At 40.0% G+C, this 25,128-nt stretch overlaps 1 protein-coding gene and 1 pseudogene across 1 annotated transcript in view; one reads left to right on the top strand and one right to left on the bottom strand.

The window, feature by feature from the left end:
• NPSR1 (neuropeptide S receptor 1) overlaps positions 1-25,128 on the top strand; it is a 203,191-nt gene that overhangs the window by 101,965 nt on the left and 76,098 nt on the right.
• On the bottom strand, positions 7,904-23,764 carry LOC144340112 (condensin complex subunit 1 pseudogene; annotated as a pseudogene).

Below are 25,128 nucleotides of genomic sequence, written 5' to 3'. Positions count from 1 at the left end.
CCACTTTCAAGTAGACCACAGTGTCTGTTGTTTCCTTCTTTGTGTTCATAAGTTCTCATCATTTAGCTCCCACTTGTAAGTGGGAACATGTGGTATTTGGTTTTCTATTCCTGCATTAGTTTGCTAAGCATAATATCCTCCAGCTTCATCCATGTTCCCACAAAATACATGATCTCATTCCTTTTATGATTGTATGGTATCCCATGATGTATATGTACTACATTTCCTTTATCCAAACTGTCATTGATGGGCATTTAGGTTGAGTCCATGTCTTTGCTATTGTGAATACTACTGCAATGAACATTTGTATGCATGTGTCTTTATGGTAGAATGATTTATATTTCTCCAGGTATATATCCAGTAATGGAAATGCTGGGTCAAATGGTAGCCTTGCTTTCATCTCTTTGAATTGTCATACTGAGTTCCACATTGGTTTACACTCCCACCAACAGTGTATAATTCTTCTCTTTTCTCTGCAACCTCACCAGCATCTGTTATTTTTTGACTTTTTAGTAATAGCCATTCTGATGGATGTGAGATGCTATTTCACTGATTTTGATTTGTATTTCTCTAATAATCAGTGATATTGAGCTTTATTTCATGTGCTTGTTGGCTGCATGTATCTCTTCTTTTGAAAAGTGTCTGTTCACGTCCTTTTTAATGGGGTTGTTTTTCTCTTATAAATTTGTTTAAGTTTCTTATAAGTGCTAGATATTAAAACTTTGTCAAATGAGAGTTTGAAATATTTTCTCCTATTCTGTAGGGTGTCTTTTTACTCTGTTGATAGTTTCTTTTGCTGTGCAGAAACTCTTAACTTTAATTAGATCCCACTTGTCAATGTTTGTTTTTGTTGTGATTCCTTTTGGTGTCTTTGTCATGAAATCTTTGCCCATTCCTGTAACCAGGATGGTATCACCTACATTGTCTTCCAGGGTTTCTATAGTTTTGGGTTTTACATTTAAATCTTTAATCTATCTGAGTTTATTATTGTATATGGTGTAAGGAAGGAGTCCAGCTTCAATCTTCTGCCTGTGGCTAGCCATTTATCTTAGCACTATTTATTAAATCAGGAGTCTTTTCCCCATAACTTGTTTTCTTTCTCTCTCTCTCTTTTTTTTTTTTTTTGAGATGGAATCCCACTCTGTCGCCCAAGCTGGAGTGCAGTGGTCTGATCTTGGCTCACTGCAACCTCCTCCTCCTGGGTTCAAGCAATTCTCTGTCTCAGTCTCTCAAGTAGCTGGGATTACAGGTACCCACTAACCATGACTGGCTAATTTTTGTATTTTTTAGTACAGACGGGGTTTAACCATCTTGGCCAGGCTGGTCTTGAACTCCTAACCTCGTATCAGTTTTGTTGAAGATTAGATCATGTGTTATTTTCATTACCATCTCATTATGATCAATGAATCTATCATTTTTATTATGATTTCTTTTTGGGCAACTTTTACTTAGAAGTGTACTTTTAAATTTTCAAAAGTACCAGGCTTGTCTAGTTATATTTTTGTTATCATTTTCTAGCTTACTTTCTTGTATGTTTTAGTTTTTTTGAATTAGATGAAATGACATATGGTCTAATTTATAATAATCTGATACTCTTCTATGTACCCTTGAATACATGTGTTCAGCCGATTTGAGAAGTATTAGTTTATATGTTTACATTAGGTCAAGTTTTTTTGCTGTATAGTTAAAATCTGCTCTATCCTTGCTGATTATAATTATCTATTCCATCTTTAAGTAAATAAGAGAATTTGCTAAAATCTGAAGTTCTGGTGGTGGATTTATCTTTTTCTCCCATAGTTCTATTATTTTCTTACTTTATTTATTCTAATGGGCTTAGAATTGCTACATCTTCCTGGTGAATTTAACTAGCAATCAATATACAGTAGTTCTCTTTATCTCTAGTAATGCTTTTAGCATTAAAAAAGATTTTTATCTTATATTGATGTCGCTACATAATCTTTCTTAACTAATATTTGTCTGGTATACCATTTTATTGTTGTTTTAAAATTTTATGCTTTTGTTTTAGGTGCTTCCTTTTTCTTCTTTTTTGAGAGCAAGTCTACATGTGCCCAACGTTGTGTCTGGTAGCAGTGGGCCTCAGGATAAAAGGAGCAGGAAGAGCAGAGGAAATGGGAAGGACCCCAGTTTTACTGGGTGACTTTCTGGCACCTAGCAGGGATTCAATAGATGTCCATTGAACTGTCAAAATGAATGCAGATGGCTGGACGTGCTTCTAGTGTTACTCTTGGACCCAGGTGAAGTCTCCCCATTCCTTCTTCATGTTTGAATCTCTAGTTGTCCCATTGGGAATCCCTCATCCCCAAGGTCTTCTGCTTATGATAAATAATCAATCAGGTTTGTGATTCAAAACAACATCCGTCATCTCTGTAAAACTAGTTCCCCATCCGAAAGCTGTGGCATTGTTTGACAAGAGTATGTATTATTTAAAACCAGACTTTGTCATGTTTTCAGTATCTGAGTACAGTTGGCCCTTTGTATCCATGGGTTCTGCATTTATGGATTCAACCAATTGTGAATTGAAAATATTCAGAAAAAAATGTATCTATACTGATCACGTTCAGACTTTCTTCTTGTCACAATTTTCTAAACAATAAAGTATAACAATTTACACAGGACTTACATTGTATTAGGAATTAAAAGTAATCTAGAGATAATTTAAGCTAGGTTAACATATGCAAATATAGCATCATTTTATTTCAGGGATTTTAGTATCCATGGAAGGATATCCATGGAAACCAATAACCCCATATATACAAAGGGACAACTATATTGGCATCCTTTACCTACTATAGAAAAATTCCTAGTCACCACCTCAGTGCCTCTTTCCCATCCTCTTTATTATCTTCTTCTGGAATTCCAATGGGATTTTTGTTGGACTTTCTCATCCTACTCATTATGCCTCTTCACTCCTCTTTGATCTATCTTTGTCTCTTTCTATTGCTTTTTGAGTAATTTATTTGGCCCAATCATCAAGTTTACTGTTTCTCTTTTTATTGGTTCCAACCTTCTAATCAACATATTCATTGAGATTCTAACTTTATTACAATTTTGTTTCATTTCTAGAAGTTCTATTTTGTTCTTATTTAAATGTATCTGGTAAATTAGAGAATTCCTCTTTCATCGAACTTGCAATTTTCTGCTTAATTTCTTTTAATATACTATCTATTAATTTATTTAGTTAGAGATAGGGTTTTGCTCTGTCACCAGGGCTGAAGTGCAGTGGCATGACCATAGCTCACTGCAGACTTGAACTCCTAGGCTCAAGCCATCCTCCCACCTCAGGCTCCCAAGTAGCTGGAACTATAGGTATGCACCACCAAACCCGGCTAATTTTTTTTTTTTCCTGGAGATGGGGTCTCACTGTGTTTCCCAGGCTGGCCTTAAACTCTTGGTCACAAACAGTCCTCCTGCTTTGGTCTCCCAAATTGCTGGGATTACAGGTGTGAGCCACCATCTCTGGCCTATTTTTAAATATTATATAATACTGTTTACAATATATGCAATCTTTACACATCTGATTTCTGTGTGTACACAGATGTTCATGTTTACACAGTTGAGTTTTCCAAAAGTCATAGTACACTCATGAGAAAATGGAAGTGAAAAGACAAATACAATCTTAGTACTATTATAAAAATAGTTTTTGCCTAATGGATTCAGAGTCTTAGTGACCCTCAGACGTCCTCAGACTACACACTCAGAACCACTTCACTAGAGCATCCATAGATACAATCAGTTATTTCTTTCCTATGCCTCCAAAATATTTCTACCTAGATGCCAACCTTGGAAAAATTGAGAAAATGAAAGTTCAATGTATTTTCCATGGAGCCTAATTTTCTCTGGAATTCTAATCGAAAAAGATTGCAAGCAATGAAAGAATCAAATGCAGCTGTATTCAGTAGTTCTCCCTTATCCACAGTTTCACTTTCCATGATTTCAGTTAATAGTGCAGTAGAGTAAGATGTTTTGAGAGAGAATGACCCCATATTCACATAACTTTTATTACAGCATATTTTATCCTTATCATATGATACCAGTATATTATTGTTGTTCATTTCTTTATGTGAGTGATTTATAAATTAAATTTTATCATAGTTAGGTATGTATGTGTAAGAGAAAACATGGTATATATAGGGTTCAGTACTATCTGCAGTTGGGACTCCTCAAACATATCCGTCACAGATAAGGGGGGACCTGCTCTAATATTTTTGCTTCTTAACCAAGTGTTCTCCCTCCAGCCATCCCTGTCTTAGCATTTCTATCATTACATAATTCTCTGTTTGGAAAACTGTATCATAAGGCTTTTACTGCCACAATGCAGGTTAATTAGGAAATGAGAAAAACAAAGTAGTCTATTTCTTGGTCTTGAGTCTCAAGTGATTTAGAAGGAAAAATGAAAACCAAGCTACCTGGATCCAAGAATGGGAAAGAGTGAGGAGTATGTAGGGAGGAGGAGACAAGAGTTTAAACATGGAGGCATTTCTGGCCGGGTGCGGTGACTCACGCCTGTAATCCCAGCACTTTGGGAGGCCGAGGCAGGTGGATCACGAGGTCAAGAGATCGAGACCATTCTCGCCAACGTGGTGAAACCCCGTGTCTATTTAAAATACAAAAATTAGCTGGGCATGGTGGCACGCACCTACAGTCCTAGCTACTCAGGAGGCTGAGGCAGAGGAGTCTCTTGAACCTGGGAGGTGGAGGTTGCAGTGAGCCGAGATTGCACCACTGCACTCCAGCCTGGGTGACAGAACAAGAGTCGGTCAAAAAAAAAAAAAAAAAAAAAAAAAAGGAGGCATTTCTAAGAGAGAGACCCTAACCTAGGGCAGACACTGAAGAGGATTTGGGGCATGAGATAGGAGCTACAGGTTGGAGAACGTCACACGCAAGGGCATCTGTAACCCACCCTACCCACTTTCTCAAGAGAGTCCAGAGAGCGAGTAAGGCACAGGGGCCCTCTTCTGCATATTGAAAGTGAGAAGAAATGTCTATGTGAGTGTCTAGGCAAAGAGCTTGAAACAGCCACTGTGGGTCTCTGCACCTGCAGCCTGGTGCAGGGATCAGAAGAATGTACTTACTCTGTGCAACAAGAGCCATGCCTTTGTGACAAAGCCTGTGGCCCAAAGAGACCCTGCAGTTGGAACAAGGAGGCACCACTTTGATCTGCTGACAGCTAAGTGCAGGGTGGAATCAGAGATATCTTAATAGATGCCAATGATAAGAGATGACACCAAGGGCCAGGCATCTTAGACACACACACACATACATACATGCGCGCGAGCACCCATGCACATGTGCGACTTGTTACTGCATGAGTTTTCTAAAGCTTAAAGATGACTACAAGGACAAAGAATAAACACTTATTTGACTGCAATTAAGTTTTTGATATCTAGCAGAGTAGGAGTTTTGACTAGCAATTAACTTCAGTTTTAGAACGTGACAAATGTTATTTTTATTATACAACTACAAACAAATATGTAACGAATGCTCAGATTCCAGGACCCTATACCTGGGGTGATGGGTGGGACGAGTTAAAGAAGGGATCTGGACACTGCTGCCTCGCTGCCTTCTTTATATGGGGATCATATCACAAATGAGGCTCACTGTGGCTCCAGTCTTGTTTACTGTGCAGCAAGGCTTTTGGCCAGAGAACATAATTGACGTGCATGGAGCTGGAGCTCTTGCCAGCTCACAGCAAAAGGGCCTCTAACTCAGACAAAAAGGAGTTGGACCTCTGCCAGTCATGTACCTGTTATGCTTTCATATAGGCATCAGTTAGACCCTGATTTCAGTCTGACAAACCAGAAAATATAAAACCGTCAGGATCAAGGCACACTCTTTACTGGGAGTATTAGCCTGGTAATGGAGAGGAATGTTATTGCTCTAAGCATTTGCATAATATCTATTAAGTAAAATTCCGTGAAGCTGTTATTCTTCATGCCAGCATCTGGCGGCGAGGGAGGACTATTTCAGGTCTCACCATCACAGCCACTTCACACTCAGGTCATGTCACAGTCACTAGCACAGCTTGAGATTGGGGCAGGAAGTCCCCAAGGTGACCAGAGAGAAAGCAGCCTCGGGACAGAGCATGAGACTAGGGGTGGTAGCAGCTGGGTTTTATTTACTCTGGAATGTGTGACCTTGGGCAAGCTGCCAGCCCATTCTGTTCCTCTCTGCATGCCACACCACCTGGAATTCCTACATTACTAAGTCACTCCCGGGCCAAGGTCTCATGTCCCTATTAAAATGCTGTTGAGAGAGTAAGTGGCTTCAGTTATTAGCCGTGGAGAACTAGTTCGCCAGTTTGATTTGTTTACAGCTGAGAACTCTTTCAGTTTGTGTGGGTGAGGTGCTGAGCAGGTGGAAGAGGCTTTGCTGGAGTAGGGGATCCCACTCCCTTTTCTGCCTGGGAGTGGGATTGGGGGAAGGGGGAGCATTTGTCAATCACAACAGAATCCTAGACATGTATGTCTGGGAGGCATAGCATAGGCCATTGCATTCATCTTCCCCCAGTACCTGAATCCCTGACTAATGGAACTGAGGATCTTTACTTAATAACCTCTAGTGATGGGATAATCACCTCCTCCTAAGGCAAGCTACTTAGAAACTCTAAGATATTATTGAGCAAAGACCCTGAGCCCAGTCTTGAATTAGTTCAAAGTCTAATGCTTCTCCCAGGTGACAACCCTTGAAAGAGTGTGTGACAGGCACCATGCCCCCGTGAATGGTCTCTCCTTGCAAATAAATAATACCTGTTTCTCCCTCTGCAATGTGCGCAACCCAAACAATGCCGAGCCTCTGTGTGGCCGCTCTCAGCCTGATGTTGTACCCTAAACCTTCAACCTCAGTCTTAATGCCTGGGAATGGGGGAATGTGTGGATAATGGCATGAAATACAGTACACAGGAAAATGTCTTAACATTTCTCTTGATTCTCTAGCTCCTTATCTCTTGTCTTAAAAATCTCTTTCTAAAACTTTCAAGGGAAAAAGGAAGGGGGTAGAAAGCGGAAGTGAGGAGAGGTAAAGGAAGATGTTCATTATTGGGAGCCTATAATGTTTCAAACACTTGGGACATTTAACCTTCCCAAAGTAAGTATACTCATCCTAATTTTATAAGGTAGAAACTAAGACCCAAGATGTCTGAGTCAGTTGTCCAAAGTCACAAAGCAATTACTTGGCAAACAATGGATTCAGATAATGACTATATCATAGGCCAGGCCCAATTACACTCAAAATAATTCACGTCTTCCTGAGAGGCAAGCCCCGGGGGCCCAAATGGGGGTTGTTGAATAAGGGCAGAAAAGTACAAGGGAGACAAGTTGCCAATCACAGCTTGGCCCTGATTATAATAACTGATACAATCAAAGTTAAATTTCATATCCTTAGGTTTCCTGCATATTCCAAGGCTGATGAGAAATTCCCATTCTAAGAATGGGGATCTGCTGAATGTTTTAAATTCAGGCCCTTAATTAAATCTTTTAAGATGACTCTTTCTGTGTTTGCCTGTAGTCTTTTATTTCTGTCCAGTATTGTTTCCGGACCAAACCGAGGGTCGGGCTGCTGTTTCTTGTAGCCCAATAACGAGATGCAAATGAACTGGGGAGGAAGAGAGGTTTTTTTTTTTTTTTTTTTTTAAGTATATAAAAACATTGATTCATTAGAAAACAAGGAGACTGGCAAACATATATTCCAAAGTGAAAGCAGCTCCACGCAGTTCAGTTAGCCTAATTTAAGAGAAAGGCCTTGCACTTTAAAGAGCGTGTATTTTTTTTTTTTTTTTCCAAAAAAGGAGACAGGCACATATTTTACAAGGGGAACAGAATTAGAATTCCAGGTCACCCTACAAGATACCATGCACAGGGAGGACAGGGACAGGCAAGACGACTTCCTAGGATCTGTGCCTGCGAGCTGATGCTCTGAGAACGGGCGTTGTTTTCTTCGGTGTCCCATCTTCTGTCATCGAGGCTAAAAGATCTTCCTTACTTGACTCATCACTTGAGAAGACAACTTTGGATTTCTTTCTGGAAGCTGGCTGCTGGGTGTTCGGATGCCGAAGGGCAGTACAGCAGGGCCCTGGTGTGACAAAGTCACGTCTGAGGCTGCAGAAGCCAGAGGCTGGTGCCTACAAACAGTGGATGGTTTCTTGACTGATGGCGCTCTCTGGCTACCTGCTTGGTTAATCTCAAGCTCCTCAATCCCATCCAAACCTCTGGTATGACAGGCCTGAAGCTTTTGCTCAAATTCATCTATTACAGCCTTGCCCTCAGGCTTGGCCCCATGTTGCAGCTTGCCCACAATTGACCAAAAAAACACTGAAGATGGACTCATCTGACAGTTTGTCTCCAAAACAGTCAAAATTGCCAAGCATCTTGCGGAGGCCTTGCTCTGTGAGGGGCAGCTGTGACACACAGTAGGCCAGGTCCCGCTGCACCTGCTTAGTTTAGGCTGTGTGGAACCACTGACACAGCTTTTCCACGAGGCTTTGTATGCTTGTCTTTGGTGATGATGTAGGAGAGGAGGTGTTTGATAATGGTGTGAAAAGGCACTTCCTCCATCCCCAGCTCGGGGCCTGACAGGTGACTGATGATATCTGGAAGGAGATTATAGATTCTGCTGCCCTTGTGGGAGAGCTTGTTGAAGAACTTCTTGGCCAGGGCAGCAATCTGAGGCTCAGGGTCGATGAGCAGCACTGCCATCTCACTCACCTGCCCCTTCACCTTCACCATGTCCTTGAGGGTCAGGTGAGTCATCACCAGCCCTGCTGTTTTCCACACTAGCTGAGCAGAGTCCCGAAGGTAAGCATATACATGAGGAGTCCAGGGGTCCACTAGATTGGGAAGGCAGATGGCCAGATCCCCAGTGGCAACCATGAGGTTAGACCAGACAATAGGAAGTGGAGACTTTTCTAGCATGGTGAACAGAAGATGAGGCTGGGAGTCGCAGAAAGTGGCACTGATCATGCAGAACTTGCCAAGGGCAGGTAAAGCAGCTGCAGAGAGGTCTGGGTTGCTATAGAGGCCTGGCTTGTTGCAGACTTTAAACGAGAGTGGAACAGAGGCAGCCAGTGTCTGTTTGCCATCCAACAGTTCCATCTCACAGAAGACGTGAATGATTTCTGTCTCCGTGTCATCTGCTGCCCCAACCAGCCCCAGCTCCTCCTCCATGGTGGTCTCAAAACTTGTATTCTTCTTCTTGGGATCTTTCGGTCTTGTGCTCCTGTTTTTCCCGGAGAACTCAGCACTGACAGAACTCTCCACTCACTGCCTGCTCCAAGTGGACCAGCTGCTGCAGAGCCACATGTTCAGCCAAGGATAGCAAGCTCATCAACAGGAAAGTGGGGAGCACTGCAGGGGACTTCTTTGGGTCCTCCTGACTAGTTCTCTTCTCTTCTAGCTTCTCCAGGACCTGTTTTGCATAGCCCTGCCATATCTGGGCACAGATCACTTTGGGACCCTCTGCCAGTTGGTAAATGAGGGTCACTGCCACCTCTTTGAATGGGATCCAGAGTGGGTCTGGTGGACAAAGCCTTTTGGGACTCTCTCCCGCAGTCACTCAAACAACCTGTGTTCCTGAGGCAGCCGGAATAGGGGGTGACGTTTGCCCAGAGAAGGCTTTCTACTGTCAGAGATGTAGGCAATGGCATGGCACACCTGCTGGGCCAGCCGGTAATCCTGTGGAAACTTCAGAAGAGAGTTTTATTTTCTGCAACGGGTGACAGGGAGAAGGCCTGGAAATTATTGCCAGACCAACTTAAAATTACAAAGTTTTCCAGAGTTTATATACCCTCTAAGCTATATGTCTACGTGTAAGTGTGCATTCTTCTAAAGATATAAATGGTTAACTTCTTTTAATCTATAACTAAGGTCTGAGTCCTGAAGACCTTCCTCTGGAGTCTCAGTAAATTTACTTAGTCTAAATGGATCCAGGTGCTGGGGTGATTACCCTTATCTTGTCTCCTGCTAAATTACAGAGGTTTGGGGAGTTCCTTCAGACCTCCAAACAACTTGTTTGTGGAGGCCTAGGGAGTTTCTTCAGACCCCCAGAGAAACTTCTTTAATCCTAAATGGGTCCTGTTAAGAATTCCTTTGTTATTTTGTCATGTTTTAAGTCCCAGGAGAGGCCTAGGTAAAACTCTTGATGGGCTTTTGTTACATTCCAGCCTTCATATAAGGGCACTGGCTTTTAAGATTTAACTTAACCACTCAGTCAGTACTGGAAGAGTTGTTAGTGATACCTGGCCTGCCACAATTACGAGTGTCCAGAATTTTACTAGATGTTTGGGAGAAGGGGAATGAGAAGCCTGAGTTAGGAATCTTCTCCACGAGTCTCTCACAATCTAGTTGGAAAGACTAATAAATCCAATGACATATTAAATGATAAGTAAATGACAACCTGTGGTCTTTACTTCATGCCTTTGCACACACTGCTGTCTCTACCTGGATGCCCTTCTCTCACCTGGTCTCTCTAGCAAAGCACTACTCATTCCTCAAGACACAAAGCTGAACAGGCACTCTGTGAAGCCTGCCTAGTCTGCTTGGTTCCTTCCCAGAAGATTTTGCCAATCATCCCTCTTTTGGACAGATATTGTGAAACACTGTATTTTAATTATTTCACATCTCCCTGAAACACTAGAATGTGAGCAATTTGAAGATAGGAATGGAGTTTCCTTCCTTGTATTCTCAGCACATGGCATTGTGCCCAAAACCAAATAGTCAGCAATCAATAGTAATTGACATGTATTTAAAGAAGCCCTACGTGAAGTGGTGCAAATCAGGGTCCAATGGGGACTTCACAGAGTGGGTGGAGCTTGTATTGGCCTTAGAGGATGACTAACATTTGGAGATGCTGATGCTGCCGAAAGTAGAATAATCAGGAGGAATGAAAGGCCAGAAATACGAGAATGTCTTCCCCAGTGTTTCACGGTGGTCCTAGATTCAAATATCCCATCATGTAACAACTTTGAGATGAGGAAAATACTTTCACCAGGAAGATGAATGCAGTTCTGAATTACAAACCCAGGCGAGTTCTCAACAAGAACAGAAGACCAGCCAGGTGTGGTGGTACATGCCTGTAGTCCCAGCTACTCAGGAGGCTGAGGTGGGAGGATCGCTTGAGCCCAAGAGCTCTGGGCTGTAGTGCACTATGTGGATTGGATGTTTGTACTAAGTTTGGCATCAGTATGGTTACCCCGATCCCAGGAGCAGGTAACCACTAGATTGCCTAAGGAAGGATGAACCAGCCCAAGTTGGAAACAGAGTGGGTCAAAATTCCCATGCTGATCAGTAGTGGGATTATGCCAGTGAACAGCCACTGCACTACAACATGAGCAACATAGAGAGACTCCTTCTCCAAAAAAAAAAAAATGAAAGAAACCTGCAATCCGAGCAAAATAAAGAAAAAAATAAAGAATAAATATAGAAACCTGCAATCCTACAAAAATAAAAATAAATTTAAAATAGACATAAATAAAAAATTATAAATGAATTTTAAAAAGAAAGAAAAAAGAATAGAAGGCTTTGGGGATCAGAGAAGCCCAAAGGGATTCCTGGAGTTTGAAACACAAAATAGGCATGAGAGACTTAATCTAGATCTCAGAACAACACTAGAAGAAAACCTGGACATTTTGAAGCCCTTAAATTCATAAAACTTTGACAGTTTTATGAACATTTGTTGAAGCCTTGCCATGTCCAAGAAGGTCACCCAGGATCAGAACTTCCACCTATCTCCTCTTCTCCCCGTCCTTTTCTGAGGTCTACACCCCCTTTGTAGTAGGTGGTCAGCTGTACACAGGACTAAGTTTATCAAAACTTATTCTCAGGAAATAAAAGTAAGACAAGAAATACAATACACACAAGAACACATGTTCTTCTACATCAGTAACCATCTCTGAATAGCCTGTCTCTAGATTCTGCTTGATGTAAGAGTGGTTGCTTCTGAGAAAAGAACTGAGTGACAAACAATAGTTGGAGAAGGGTACCTTTCTTAGTTTTGGTTTTTATTATTTTTATTGAAGTATGAAGTTCAATTCTGTGCATACAAGTATCAGCTGACGAATTTTCACAAACAGAAGATGCCATTGTAACTACCACCCAAATCAAGAAATGTTCCCATCTGCCTCTATGCCTCCTCTCACCAATTCCCAGTACCACTTCTTCCCCCAACCAAGAGTCAGCTCTGAGGCCCAGACAGGCTTCACCTAATTTTATACTTTATTTTTTCTTTTTATGAACAGCTTTATTAAAATATTCACATAACAATACAGTTCACCCATTGAAAGTATAAAATTGAGTGACTTTTAGTATATTCACAGATATGTATAACCATCACCAAAGTCAATTTTAAAATATTTTCATCACCTCAAAAAGAAAGCGAATACCTTTTAGCTATAACTCCCACACTACATCCTCCCCAACCCTAGTCAACTTTCCTGTCTCTATGAAATTGTTTAATCAGATTAAACAAATTTCACTGGGGGTCTGAAGAAACTCCCTAGGCCTCCACAAACAAGTTGATTGGAGGTCTGAAGGAACTCCCCAGACCTCTGTAATTTAGCAGGAGACAAGATAAGGGTAATCACCCCAGCACCTGGACCCATTTAGACTAAGTAAATTTACTGAGGCTCCAGAGGAAGGTCCAATTCTCTACATTTCATATAAATGGAATCATGTAATATATCATATTTTGTGATTGATTTCCCTTAACACTTTCATGGTTCATTTTTGTTGTAGCATGTATCCATATTTCATTTTTTATGGCTAAATAATATTCTATCATATGGGTATACCACATTTTGTTTATCCGTTCACCAGTTGATGGATATTTCAGTGGTTTTTACCTTTTGGCTCTTCGCAATAAAATGCTGCTACAAACATTCATGTACAACTTTTTGTGTGGACAGTTTTTTCTCTTGAGTATGTAACCAGGAGCAGAATGGCTGGGTCATGTGGTAACACTGTGGTTAGCATTCTAAGCAACTGCAGTTTTGCATTCCCACCAGCAGTGTACAAAGGTTTCCATTTCTCCTCATCCTCACCAACATTTGTTATTTGAGGATTGTTCATTAAATACATAAAACAGTGGTTACCAGAGTCAGTCAGGGTGGGAGGGAGGAATGCAGAGATTTAGGTCAAGGATATAACGTAGCAAATATGTAGAATGATCTAATTCTTTACATAAATAGACTCTTACAGTATGTGTGCTTTTGTTTCTGACTTACTTTGCTCAGCATTCGATTCAGGAGATTCGTCAACAGTGTTGCCTATAGTTGCAGACTATTCACTATCCTTATTGAATGGTGTTCTACTGTGTGAACACACCACAGTTGATTTTTTCGCTCCACTAGTGGTGAGCATTTGGGTCATTTCCAGTTTAGGGCTGCTATGAATACTACTGCCTTGAACAGTCCAGGATACATCATTTTGTGAGCTGCTTATTTTTATTATTTGTGCTACCTGAATTTTGTACTATGTGCATGTATTACTTTTCTAAAACATCCTAAAACACCTTTAAGGGCTTTTAAACTAGATCAGAAACTTAGCTCCTTCCCTACTGACAAGTAGGCAGAAAAAAAAATAATAGTAATAACTAATATTTACTGAATGTCTCGCTGAGCCACCTCTTTGGGAAAAAAATCTTTTCATATATGTTTGTATTTAATCCTCCAAATTACTCAAAGCCATAGGTATTCTCATTATGCCCATGTCAGACCTGCAGAAACTGAGACTGAAGGACGTTAAATAATGTGTGCGAAACTATACACCTAGCAAGTAGGGAATCACAGTACAAATACAGGTCTCTGACTACAAAGCCTGTGCATTCACCCTCCAATTACACAGCCTCCAATTACACTCAGCTGGGAGTTCAGGGCACCTGCTAGACACGGGGAGGAGAGGCTGAAATGAGAGAACCCGAAACTGCCAGCTCAGTCCAGCTCAACAGCCCGGATTCTTCTTCCCCCCACTTCATGTCCTCATTAATCAAATGCTCTTGAACATGAAAGAGAGTGAGATTGGATTTTTGTTAAGATGAAAGAAACGAATCTGTTCCCATCTGGCACCTTCAAAACTCTTCTATCCAAGCCAGCAGGGAGCACTTAGTGCAACCTACATGGCAGCTTAATAATTCCCCAAGAATGCCAGGAGATTTGGCAATGTCACAACCGATCTGGATCCACCAGCACTTGAGAATAATGGAAAGAACAGGGGCCTAAGGTCTAGGGCAGGGGTCAACCAACTTTCTCTGTAAAGGACCAGATACTAAATATTTTAGGCTTTGCAGATCCTATGACCTCTGTGTCAACTACCCAACTCTGGCATTGTAACATGAAAGCAGCCATGGACAACACATGAGCAAACAGGCCTGGCTGTGTAAATAAAACTTCGTTTATGGCACAGATATTTGAATTTCATATAATTTTCATGCGTCCAGGCATATATTTCTTTTTTAAAAAAATATGTTTTAACCAGTAAAATATGTAAAAGTTATTCACAGTTTGAAAGCTGCACAAAAATAGAGGACAAAGTCTAGAGACCTGGATTCAAATCCTCTCTCTACCATTTGTTATTTCCGTGGCTTTCCATATACTACTTACATTCACCAAGCTTCGTTTCTCTCTTAAGAAAATGAGCAGAGCAGGTGCCAGGCATTCCCTCGTGGCTGGCACTGAGCCACATGCTTTATATGCTTTACTGAATTAAATCCTGTAATAAACACAAAAGGCTGAAATTATACGACTGCCTTTTCAGATAGTTATGATGATTAAGAAATTATGTTTATAATTGTGCCTAAGCTGGCCTCTATAGTTCATTGAGTTTGATGCTTCCTGTTGTATGCAAAAGTTGCCATGCTGGTTCGAAGAGAGCATGCCTGCTTTTTCTAATACCTGTGATGTTTTGAGTACCTATATTTGTATTTCATTTAGAGTAAATAATTATCTAATTGTATTATTCTATTTAATTACAATTGCATCAAGCTGCAATATACAATCCAAATTTCACTGAACTGAAAGTTGAGCTCACACTTTGAATAGTCACTCCTTCTATTAGGTTGATGCAAAAGTAATTGCCATTACTTTTAGTGGCAAAAATGGCACTTACTTTTGTACCAACCTAATATATATGTGCACAGTAGGCAGTTTGACTCAGGTACACTTATTCAAAACATTGCGTTAAGTAAGATAATACATGTAAATACCTAGCACACAGCCTGGGATGCAGGTGTCGGCCAGTGTTTGTTCCCCACTTCCTTAGTGACAAAGATGAGGCTTAGCTACTTTTTGGAAAAGGTGAGTGCCACCAGAGAGATGAGGCCAAGGCTTATCAGACACACTGGAACACGCAGCTTTACCAAGGAATAAATCCAACATATTTTGTGTGTGAGTTCTGGCTCTGAAGCCCAGCCTGTTCTTACACTGACCCCCCAGTTTCTGCCTTGATCAGCCACCCACTAGGCTGGGCATTGCTTCCTCTCACTCTGCTATCTAGTGACCCAACCTAGGCCCAACCCTCCAGCTTTCTTCGGCCATGCAGCTGTTCTGCTAGTCTGCTCTGCATATCTGCTCCTACCTTCCGATGTCTCCTCTGAGCTTTGGCTCCATTCCCCACTCAGCACAAACAACCCACTTTGCCCCAATATGGGGTGCAACAGCTCAGACTCTCCTAGTGGTCTAATCCCAGACACCTCGTTTGCTTCATAAGCACAATCTGGAGAGAAGATTTTCACTGCTCAGAGCCCCTCAGGAAGCAGAAGAGTAGAGTGGTGAACAGAGCAATCATCCTCTGGAATGACCCTCACTGGTGTTTCAATCCCAGCTCCCCTCCATACTAACACTTGGGTGAGTTATTCACCAAGTCTATGCTTCAGTTTCCTCATCTGTAAAATGGAGATTGCAAAAATATCATCTATCCCACAGGGTTATGGTGATGATTAAATTTGCTATTCTATAGAAAGTACCTGCAGCAGTGGTTAGCATGTGGTAGGCACTTTGTATTCGTTATCTGTTATGTCTGTTTGCTCTTACTAGCATCTAAATTTCTGAGTCCTAGACCTCCCCAGAGAGTGTCAAGTTTGTGATGTTTCGTGGGAACAGATATAAGCTCACTTGCTGAATCTCTCTCTGAGCTAATAATTAACACATACATTGCACAGTAGCTTACCAGGAAAGCCTATACTGGTCTGAACGAGAAGAAACTTACTGAACAATACTAAAGCTCACTTCTCAATATAACAGCAGCCCTTGCTCAACATGTTGCCCATATCTTCAGTACTGTGCAGAGGTCACAGCCATCATATTCTGCCAGCTCTTCCCCTACGGGTTGAGCAACCATATCATGTGTCTTCCCAACGAGGACATTTTTCATTTTTAGCTTCTTGTTTTGACATAATTTCAGGTTTACAGAAAATCTTTAAGAGTAGTACAAATACCACCATGTACCCTGTACACATATTCCTGAAACGTTAATATTTTTCATATTTGCTTTATCATTTCCTCTATCAGTCTATCTATAATACCTACCTATCTACCTATCCATCCATCTAAAAGTGCCCCATGTAATCAGCAAACCTGCTTTAAATGTCACCAATTATCCCAAGAACATCCTTTTTAGCACAAGAAAACCCTGAATCATGTATTGTATTCAGTCACCATGTACTTTTAGTGTTCTTTAACTTAGAACAGTTCCTTGGTCTTTCTTTGTATCTTATGACATCAACATTTTAAAATAGCACAGGTTAGATATTTTGTGGATTTTCTCTCACTTTGGGTTTGTGTAATGTTTCCTTATGAATAGATTGAGGTTATGTGCTTTTGAGAGTTATACACCAGGAATGATGCTTTGTTCCTCTTAGTATGTATTATCAGCAGACACAGTACATCAATTCGTCCCATTACTAGTGATGTTATTGTCAGATTTCTGCACTGTAAAGATACTGCTTTTCCTTTTGCAACTGACAAGTATTTTAAGAGTATATAACCATCCTGATACTCCTTAAACTTTCACTCAAAACACTTAGCACACAGTGTAGATTCCTGTCTGAATCAATGCTATAAAGGTTTCCAAATGATGATTTTTCTAATTGCATTATTTCTTCTATACTTATTAGTAGTCTCTCTACTTTAAAGAAGAACTTTCCCTTCTCTCCTACTTTTAAATTTATATCATAGGTTCTTCTTTTATTCCATGGGTTATAATTGGTTGCCATAGTTATTACTTTTTATGCCTAGATGGCTGACTGGGGTCAGGAAGAGCCCTACAATTTGGTGCATGTTCCTGTTGACATGTTTCTCAGCATTTTGGGGGATGTCCTCACTTGCCAGCACAACATGATGTTCCAGGCTTATCTTGTCCTTTTCCCAGCCCCAAGCCTGGAATCAGCCATCTCCAATGAGCCAAGTAAACCAGGGCATATTTGAGAGAAAGGGCCACAGGCATAATCATGGCAGGTATAAACTGGAACTGACCTAGAGACGCCGGGTCATATTCCCAATCTACCACTAGATGTCCTTCCACACCTCAATGGTTCTTAACAGGAGGCAGTCCCGGGGCATTTGGAAATGGTGGGATATTTGGAGTTATCACAAAGACTGGGGCAGCAGGGGTTACTTCTGGCATGTAGTAAGCACAGTCCAGGCATGCCAAATTTCCTACACAGGACCATCTATCCTAACACAGAATTACCCCATAAGTAGCAATCCAGTTAATAAACAGTGGTCCAATCCCTGAACTAATCTATCTTGTGTTCTAGTCTCTCAAGGATTGGCTTAGTTCTTTTCACCTTAGTGGCCATCAGTTAATTCAATCACCACTGTTTCCATAGAGGGAATCTAATATATTAGATTGATCAAGTGTGTTCATCAAATATATTGGATTATCTGGCATGCATTATAGCAAATAAAATAGCCAGTCTTCATTGTAGATCTAGTTTAAACAAAGCCTCTACCTCTTATGTGTCAATTTTTGCAGAAAACATTGTTCTAGCAAGTTGGCAAGGAGCCTAGGACTTACGTTAAGATACACCCTCTCATCCTCAGTTCTTACAGCTCTCTGTCTAGTTATTGCCCCTATTCAGCACCAACAACAGGTACCCAGGTTTTATAGGGCAAGCATTTTACATGCACTATCTTATTTAACCTTCACAGTAGCCCTATAAATCAGGCATTCTTATTATTACAATTTTACAAAGAACCTGGGATTCGGTGTGGTCGGGAGCAAGCCCAAGATAGCACAGCTATCATGTGGCAGAGCCAACATTCAAAATCCCACGATCAGGCTCCAGTAGCCATGCTGTGTACTGCCAATGAATGTAAGAACATATCCAACACAATGAAAAATAAAAAATGAAATAGAAAGGGCATGGAAAATATTAAATCATAACTGCAGAGGAAAAAAATCAAATTTAGGCTTTGAGTTACTGCAAAGTTACTGCAACCAATTGTTTTATTTTGTGCTTCCTAGTTATCGGCTAAAACTAAGGGCAAAATAAATTACAAAAATATAATTTGTTGTAAGCTTGAGGGAAATGCACAGCAAGATGTTTCTTGATCAAGAAAACAGATACTGTGGAGCTTTCTATTCAGTACTTTGATGAAACAGCACTAAAATGTCCTCAATAACATCTCTACAAAGAATCAGTGATTCTCATAGACCTCTAAGAGGAGCCAGTGTGATGCCTAAGGATGGGCATGTAGGCTACTTGGCAGACAGACTCAGCAGTCATCATCACATAGTAATTTCTAGCATCCTAGTAGCTTTCTCACTGGCTTTAGTTTTGAATAAATGGGATTTTTACTAAGATCGTACATTATGTAACAGAGGCAACCACAAAGACCATCCCTAGAAAATGAAATTATCTTGGCCCCCTTCCTCCCTTACCTCCTGCTTCACACTGCATTCTCTGGGAAGCAGATGCTGAAACAGAATCAGGTATACAAAAATTTGGGGAGAAGCCACACCTGTGAAGGCAAAGGGAAGAAGTAACATTGGGCCAGAGGACCCATCAGAGCCTGACATTAACCTGAAAGTCTCTGCCAGCTCAGGAATCCTTTAGGATTTCCATGTTGGATATAAATGACTGGACCTTTCTACTGGAACTTAGTCATTGGTAGAGGTTGTACCAAGAATAGCGTGATCCCAGCTAAAAAGCTGAGGCAAACACTGAGGAATCTAACAGCTGAAGGATGTCAGCAAACCATGTTCCTCACAGCTGGACAGCAAGGTCATTCTTGAAGGGGGGATCTGAGCAGCATATCTCTATGTCTGCCTCACTTCCCTCTGTACAAGTCTGTACCTGATTGCAGCAGAATGAGATGAGAAAAAAATATTTTTTGTTACAATTTACCACTTCCATCTCAGCCTGCTACCACTTAGCTCTCCTTGGGCAAGGGGAAAAAGACATTTGAAGAGCTTGCATCTTGAGTAAGTGAAAATGGAACTCTCCTCTCCTTCCCTTGGATTTCTAAACATCCTAGATAATTTCTGTGAATTCTTTTTATTAGGAAAATAGCACCCTTTAAAAGAAAAAACAAGTTGTCTATGCCTTACACTTAACACTCAGAGTCAGTTTGAGCCTCCTGCTGTGCAATGATGTATATCTTGTGCAATGATAACTGCTACCATGCCTCAAGAAATGTTCCCTTAAGTGGAGTGAGGAGGAGAAATAATGGAGGCTTAATGCCTTGTTTCGAGAAAACATTTGTTCTTGCTGAACCTGATGCTTGTGCTTTTGAGCTCAGGACTTTTTCCTCGCCCAGCGATAACCAACAACTCAGGTAAGCCAGTTGGCCTCACTTCATGAGCTTCTTGGTTTCTGAATACAACAGAGGCAAAGAGAGTAAGTTTTATGAGGACTTGGGTTTCCTTAATTAGACACAAGATTTTTATTTGGTTGGGGGGACTAATGGAGAAAGGGAGACACTAGTGGCATTTGTAACTTGTTAAGACTAATTGAAAATCTCAGGACCAAAGCTTTCTGTGAAGACAGTGCTCTAATGAGAATAAATGTGATGATTATTTACCTAATTGAGCAGTAATGACTGAGGTGCGAGCCACTTCCCCAGGATTAATAAAGAGCCGGGGAGTTGACAGTTTAGACCATTAGGCTCAGCTGGTACTTCATCTTGGTGAAGGGCACAGTGCCAGAATCATATTGCTATTGTAAAATGAGCCCAAAATATAGACATATACTTTTGGAGAAATAATTTTAATTGGCTAAGTACCCGACATCAGGTTGGGCCATTCAGTTCTATCATTAAACAAAGTTTCACACAAGTTCTTCAAGACTTGTTCCATTTAGAGTGTCCTCAGCATTCAGTGATTAAAAAAGAAAAGTAGAAGAGGGACCCTTAGCAATATCAAAAATAGTCTCTTGTGCAATCAAAAGCAAGCAAGCTATTATTATATACACCCTCTCACTTTAAAAACAACACTAGAGACATTGAGTTGAGCTGGAAGCATTGCATACTCTGAGATACAGTTGATATTGTTATCCACAGTGTCCCTCCAGGAAAGCCAGAGGTCATCCGTAATACCACAATTAAGGATAAAAGAATCTTATATTATCAGAAATTTCAATGTCTTCATAAAAAATTGTGTTTGCATTCAATATCTCCCTTATCCAGTGTGACAAATATTCATGTATGAGTCATGTCAAGAAAAAGAGTTTCTCAGCTTGCTATATATTCATTATTCTATGGCTCTGCTCTGCAGGGGAAAGTGCGAACAGCAACTGAGAGCAAGCAGGAATCTAAGACATGGGATTCAACTTGCCCTTTACACAGGGTGAATCCTACACTAGTGACCTTTGTGTTTTAAGGAAGTTTGCAAATATGTTTAATTGGACAACATTTCTTCCTTTATCTAGCAAACACTGAGTATCTTGCCAGACACTATGAAAAAAGATAAAATTATAAACATGAGCAAGGCACAGCCACTGCCAATCAGAAGCTTACAATCTAGCAGAGATCTTAAAATCTAGGGAGCTCTTTTAGAAATCTGCTTAGGGATTAAAATTTCCAATCACACTCTTCCTTCCAGCAACTTGATTCTGTAATCATTATTTTAATCTTCATTGAACAAGGTGATTAATGTGGTTCCATCTGCTGTATGAAATCACCCATGCTACAATCAGCCAATCAAGCAACAGCAGTAATAATGCACACTTCATTTAAAGGACATTTACCAAGCTGTTACTATGTAATATCACAGTTATAGGGCCTGAGGAGGTAGAGTTGAATTAAAAATAATAATCTCTGTTATCCCATAGTATAGTGGAATAGGAAAGATATACAAAAAAATAATGTGTTAATGTATTATAGGTACTATAATAGTAGGGTAGGAAGATACACAGAAGTGGGAGTAACCAAGCCAATCTCAGCACTCAGAAAAGGTGTTATAAAGGAGGTAACCTTGAATTAATCCCTGAGGAAATGGATATTCTTCAGGCAGAGGTGTATAAAGAGCTTCCCAACCAACGGAGCAGCATAAAGAAATGGCATGGCAGAGTGAAGTAGTTGGGTATGGTCAAGGAAACTCTCTCAACTGCATCTTCTTCACTGCCTCAACTGATTACTCAACGCTCTCCATTCTCTCAGCAAACACCCTGACTAACTAAACTCCCATGACTAGCAGGATATTATTATTTAACAAACCTGTCAATTTATGCTTTCCCTTTAGAATGACTGGACTTTTGTTTCAGTAAACTGCAGTAAAACTAAGCTCAGGAGATGCAACTATGAAAGATGAAGGAACATTATAAAAATCTCTGCAATGAGATTCTGCCTTAGATTGCTTTGCTGGTATGTCAACTGATTACCCCAATTTAAAGAAACCCAAACTGGAAATTATAAAAGATAAATTATGGGTGTTTTTTATGCAAAAAAGAATCAAATCAAATCAAAGTCTTGGCTCTACATTAAAGAAATGACAAATGCATGTTTATGTTTTTATTAAAATGTTTTAGGGTAGATTCGTATGTATGCTTTATTTCTTTAACCAATGTTTTAATCAGTTAACCAGCAGCTATTATTAATGTGCTGGTTGAAAGGGTTTCTCTTAAAGTATGAATTTAAAATAGAATGAGAAAATATCAGACTTGAGAAGAAGGAAAGTCACAGTAGGACATTCGGAATTTATTCTCTAGACCAGAGGTCTGCAAACTCCATCCTGCAAGCCAAATCCATCCTGCAGCTTATTTTTATAAATAAAGTTTTATTGGAATACAGCCAGACCCATCCAGTTACAGAATTTTCTATGGCTGCTTCCACTCTACAATGGCAGATTTGAGTAGTTGTTACAGAGACTATACGTAAGTGTGCAGGAGAGTTTAGGCCATGCCTACAGGAAAGGTATGAAATACTGCTCTTCTTCCTAGACACTTCCCCAAACAAAAACCTTAAGCCAGTGTGGGACTAAACACTGTTGCCCCACCCGAGCACTAATGAAGGCAGATAAATGACTGAGAAAACCCCATCCCTTGGAGACAGAGGCCAGAAATGGTAACACCAATACCACTGGAAGTCTCCTGCTCCTAGGGAAGGGCATGAAACTCTCTCATATGCAACACCCACCACAGATACAAGGCAGGAGTTTGATTTTCATGGGGAGGAGGAATTGGAACACTGAGAATGCCCCACCCCTAAGGCCCAGGCACACAGGCTTATATGGGTCCGTGGCTGAACTGGGACAAAAGAGAAGCCCTAAAACCACCAGTAGCAAGCACTGAGTAACAAGCAGTAGCACTATTACAGCAAAACAGGTGCAGCTGAAAGCAGAAAGTGGGCCACTAAAACCCTTCAGCACCTCAGCTACTATGCTAATAGAAAATCCAAAGAAAAATTTGAAGCCCATAGGAGGCTGAGGATGACCCTACTAACAACAAAACTCAAGTCTAGCTAGACTCCCGAGTAGATTGATTTAACACTCCACTCTAACAACCTTAAAGAAGTATGCCCATTTCCATGAATAAATAGTATGTATCTTAATATCTGATGATCTTCTACACAAAATGTTTGCCATTTAATCAAAATGTATGAGACTCAAAAAGAAAATGCAGCCCACTGTTAACAGCCAAAGCAATCAACAGAACCAAACAGAGACATGACTCCAATGTTGGAGCTATTAGTCAGGGACTTTAAATAAAATAATTACAACGAATAGGAAAAATACATTAAAATACTTCATGAAAGAGGATATATGGATGGCAAAGAAGCACTTTAAAAAATGTTCAACAGCTTATACACTATTAATGGAAATGTAAATTAGTTCATCCACTGTTGGAAGCAGTTTGGAGAGTTCTCAAAAAACTTAACTGCCATTTGACTTACCAATCTCATTACTAGGTATATACTCAAACAAAAGCAAACTGTTCTCCCAAAAGGACACATGCAGTCATATGTTCATCATAGCTCTATGTATATTCACAATAGCAAAGACATGGAATCAACCTAAATGCCAATCAATGGATTGGATTAAAAAAAATGTAGTACATATACACTATGGAATACCATGCAGTCATAATAAATAATAAAATCATGTTCTTTACAGCAACATGGGTGCATCTGGAGGCCATTATCCTAAGTGAATTAATGCAGAAACAGAAAACCAAATGCTGTATGTTCTCACTTATAAGTGGGAGCTAAAGCTTGGATACACATGGACATAAAGATAGCAACAATAGAGGGGAAAAAGAAGGACTAGAGAAAGGGATGCAAAACGAGCTACTGGGCACTGCTCAGTACCTGTGTAATGGGATCCATCGTACCCCAAATCTCAGCATCACACAATATACCCATGTAGCAAGCCTGCACATGTACCCCCTGAATCTAAATTCAAGTTGAAATCATTTCTAAAGAAAAGAAAAATGAACAAATTGAGAAAAAAAAGATGTTCAACATGATTAGTCATTAGAGAAATGCAAAATAAAGCCATGATGAAATATCACTACATACCTAGTAGAACAACTAAAAGAAAACACACTGACAGTCCTGAGTGCTAGCAAGTATGTGGAACCACAGTCTCACTCATACATTGTTGGTGGGAGTACACAGTGGCACAGCAACACTGGAAAACTGCTGGGCAGTTTTTTATGAAGCTAAACATATATTTACTTACTCTGTGGCCCAAAAATTACACTCCTGAGTATTCTTCCTACGGAAATGAAAACTTATGTTCACACAAAAACCTGTACATGAATGTTTGTATCAACCGTGTATGTATCAGCCATGTTTGAAAACAACACAAATGTATTTCAGTGAGTGAATAAACATATTATGATACATTTATACAATTTAAAACTATTTGGCAATAAGAAAGAACAAGCAAATGATACACACACCTTAGGAGAATTTCAAAGGCATTATGACAAATTTTTAAAGCTAATTTTTAAAGGTTGCATATTTTGAAATTCCATTTATGTAAGATTCTTAAAATTGCAATACTATAATGATAAAGAACAGATTAGTATTTGCTAGGAAATGGGTGGGTAGGGAGTGTGGCTATAAAGGGATAGCACAAGGGAATATCTTGATAGTTGTAGAACAGTTCTCCATCCTGACTGTGGTGTTAGTGACATGACCTTATATGTATTTGAGATTAAATTTCATTGATATATAAAATGCTTGTAAAAACTGGTGATGTCCAAACAATTCTATAGTTTAGTTAACAGTATTATGCCAATGTCAATTTCTTGGTTTTCATCATTATACTGATATTGACCAGGTAAAGTGTACATGGGAAACTTCTGTCTTATTTTTGCAACTTTAGTATGGGTTTTAAATGACTTCAAAATAAATACTTAAAAAATTCTCCCAACTAAATAACCATTATTAATAGGTTAAAATTTCCAGGGGAAAAAAGTGGACAACAGAGAGGAACAGTTGAGTGCTTTCACAGAAAGATAAAAACTGTAAGCAAGGTTCAAGTAGAAGTATGTGAGGGAAATAAATCACAATAGTAATTCACATATTTAATTATAGGAATCGTAGACTTTACATAGCCAGAGGAAGAATTAGGTAATTTGAAGATAGATCAATAAAAACTGCCCAAAGTGAAAATCAATAAGAAAAGAACAAAGAAAGTGGATGGGGAGAACAAAGTATTTAAGAATGATGGGACAATATCA

This window comes from Macaca mulatta, chromosome 3, assembly GCF_049350105.2.
Source record: "Macaca mulatta isolate MMU2019108-1 chromosome 3, T2T-MMU8v2.0, whole genome shotgun sequence".
Lineage (NCBI taxonomy): Eukaryota > Metazoa > Chordata > Mammalia > Primates > Cercopithecidae > Macaca > Macaca mulatta.
The sequence above is the reverse complement of the archived record's forward strand: the minus strand, read 5'-3'. Positions and strand labels throughout refer to the sequence as shown.